This window comes from Rhodnius prolixus, unplaced genomic scaffold, assembly GCF_049639745.1.
Source record: "Rhodnius prolixus isolate KJV_2025 unplaced genomic scaffold, Rpr scaffold_12, whole genome shotgun sequence".
Classification (NCBI taxonomy): Eukaryota; Metazoa; Arthropoda; class Insecta; order Hemiptera; family Reduviidae; genus Rhodnius; species Rhodnius prolixus.
Window position 1 is genome coordinate 1811947 of NW_027411635.1, and position 3207 is coordinate 1815153.

The 3207-nt window shown below is 32.5% G+C and overlaps 1 long non-coding RNA gene across 1 annotated transcript; it reads right to left on the bottom strand.

Moving 5' to 3' along the window:
* Positions 1-484: 484 nt before the first annotated feature.
* On the bottom strand, positions 485-3177 carry LOC141461830 (uncharacterized). The gene is made up of 2 exons (XR_012463035.1): positions 3058-3177; positions 485-1486 (listed from the first exon to the last, which is right to left on the bottom strand). It is a non-coding gene; the product is annotated as an uncharacterized lncRNA (long non-coding RNA).
* Between the last annotated feature and the right edge of the window lie 30 nt (positions 3178-3207).

Here is a 3207-nt window from a genome sequence, read left to right on the forward strand (position 1 = left end):
CTCAATATTAGTGACGCCCTCGTAGTTCCACCACTCGCACGATGTAACTGTTTCTTTGAATCTTTCTTCTCTTCGAGGAACAAGTACAGATAGTTGGTATGCCTTAATTCACTTCTACTGCTAGAATCAGTAGTATTTAATCTATGGCTCCGATGTTATTTCCAGATTCATAACACTCTAGAATCGTTTGAACCTGATTTCTCGTGGCTTCCTTTATATAATATTTAGATTGTGTATTTTAGGTTAGCCTCCTCGGACGAACACCTTCATCCTCACAGAAAGTCTTGATCGAACCTTTTTTATTTAACTTTGTTTTAGTGCTATTTTTACTCAAACGGATCTTTTTATATAGGGTATCGTTTATTGTACAGTTGATTGCTTTTCTTCAAGCTAACGTTTGCATAAAACTGTCAAATAACAATTTTATTTATTTTGTTTGTCTTTTTATTTTCAATTTTAAGGCTTCCGATTCCTCTAGGACCCCTAAAATCTCAACTGTTATAAAACTTTAAATATACGGATGCGGAGTTTGGAATTCATTTCTTTCGTTTTAATTCTTCTGAATGATAAAACTATAATTTAAGGCGCGTCTATAACTAAGGTTATAGGCGCTCAGCCTCTATACAGTTTCTCTTTCGGCCTCAGGAATTCTGTTGTCAGATAACACATTATCGCCGGATAGAGAGCTATAAGATAACTTCTATAAAGTGAAATAAAATGTTAGTACAACCAAATGGACTTGAAACCTAGACCTCCGCTCCTTTTGAGTTCTTTGCACTAACGTCTAAACTACGTCCCTGAATTCAATATTTACCTTCCCTTCCCTAAATTCAATATTTACTTATGTACAAACGTCAAATAAAATGTAATCAGTATTCGACGTATTTTGTTTTAAGAATTATATTAAACTATGGAATTTGAAAAATTCCTACACCTTGAATATGAATTTTTCACATTTAAAAACAAAACCCAATTTTTAAGTATTAGTGTTATATTTTGAAAAGTTTAGATTATTATTAATAATGATTAATAATAATAATAATTGAGTGGAAGATAAGGCAAAAATGGAATTTAATTGATATAATTTTGTCAATTCACAAGGAGGTGATAATAATCTTTTTTTTGTTTATATAGTATTATTTTTAAACCTTTATAAATATATATAGTATACAGAAATGAAGTTTTTACACTATTCTTATTTGAAAATTATGTTTTCTTTGTTGATTTACAATAAAAAAGATAGATATACTGAAATCATTAGATAATTTTTCTTTCTCCAATACTATTTCCTTAAGTCTGTTTGTCTAGGAAACCTGCTTGGGGATTAAAATTTGCAGCACCAATAATATTCAGCCTTCAGTTACTATAGGCACGTTTTACTCAGTTAGTAAAAAAAAGGAACTAAAGAAATCAGGGTGCATGCACCAAGCACGAGGTGAGCTTAAAATATTTTTCCGATGCGGTAGCTCTCTTCAGTTGCCAAAACCTGAAATGTTTAAAGTAAAGAACAAATTAGGTCAGATCAAAGAGATGTTAAATTTATTAAAGTAATTTTATTTTTTATATTTAATTTCTCACAAGGTTAATGGAATTCTTCCCCAAAAGTATCCTCCACCCCAGGGGTCGACAACCTATTTTATAAGTAAAGAGCCATTTTTCCTCAAATAAATCTTACCAAGAGCCGCAAGGATGATAGTGTAAATAACTCTGTAGATCATTTGTATTTGCAAATTATTATTTTATGACATTCAATAACATTTAAATGTTTTATATATTTATTATTACACATTGAAAATTAAATAGACAAATAAATAACTAAACCTGTGTTTGAATGAAAAGTCGGCAGTCTCATATAATTACGTATTTTATTTTAATATAATTCTATTCAATTTCAACCTATCACGTTTAAGATTATTTTTGAAAAAATACCTTTAAGAAATGAAATTTTCATTCGTTTCAACAAAATTAAAATGTACAATTTATTTTGGGCAGGCTGAAGAGCCACACAATTTGGATAAAAGAGCCACTTGTGGCACGCGAGCCGCGGGTTGCCGACCCTTGTTCCACCCCAATGAATGTAAAAAAGTTTCAACTATGTTTCCTTTTCTGGAAACAGTTCTCGAAGGCTTGCCCTGCAATCGCTTTCCGGCTCCTTTGCTATTTTTCTATAGCTTTGTCTCTAATCGTTCATCTTTTGTGGGAGTTTTGAGTTTTCGGGGGAAAAAGTCAGGAGACCAAATGTGGTGGAAAAGTGCATTCGTGTGGCTTAAAAAAAAAAATGCAGGGTAATCACATCACCTATGAACTCATCTAGTCATCTTGGTCGAGGTAGTCATCATTCGTCTTCGTCATCCTTTTCTAACATACACTCTACACTTCCAACTTCAACTTCTTCAGTTTCAACCTCATTTGCTTCATCCACTTCAACATCCCTATCACCTTCGTTCTCAGCTGCCTCACCGTCAACAACTTCGTCTTCCAAATAACCATATAATTTTTCACTAACTTCAAATTTTACCTTAGTAAGTTCCACCGTCTTGTCACAACCAAACTTCAATAAAATTTAAGGTCCATTACCCAAATTATATGTGGTTAGCAAACTTGAAATGGATCAATTTTGGAATGAAATCAAAACCCGAATATTTGAAAGTAACTGAGGGTCTGTAGTGAAGATTTAATCGAATAGAAAAAGGATTAAAAGAAGGCCTGGTGAGGGGGAGGTTAAAAAACTAGGCTTAAAAAAGTATATTAGGGGTAGAAATTAGAATAGTTGGCGGTAATACGAAATTTCCTAGCAAATAGTCAAGAAAAAATATTCTGAGAGAAGTGCAGGATACCAAAAATTCCCAGCTAATTCTAGGCAATTAAGTTGGTATACTAGGATGCTAAAGTAGTAAGGTTACATGGCAGGGAATGTGAACCTTTCTATCTGCTAAAATCAGTAACCCAAAGAAGTTAGAAGTAACCAAACCTGTAAATATTTCATAAAGAAACACATTCCGGTTTAATCGAAGAAAAAATGGTAGAGTAAAAAGTTATTGAATGCTTAATACCCACCTCCTGAAGGTTCGGTTTTTGCCCCACGAAGTCTTCATTCTTTTCCAAATCGATAAAATGAATATTATCGATAATCAAGTTAATATAATAAAATTATAATCGAAAATCAACTGTTGTGTTTCAAGTAGAAGAATGATTTTCATGCTCCTC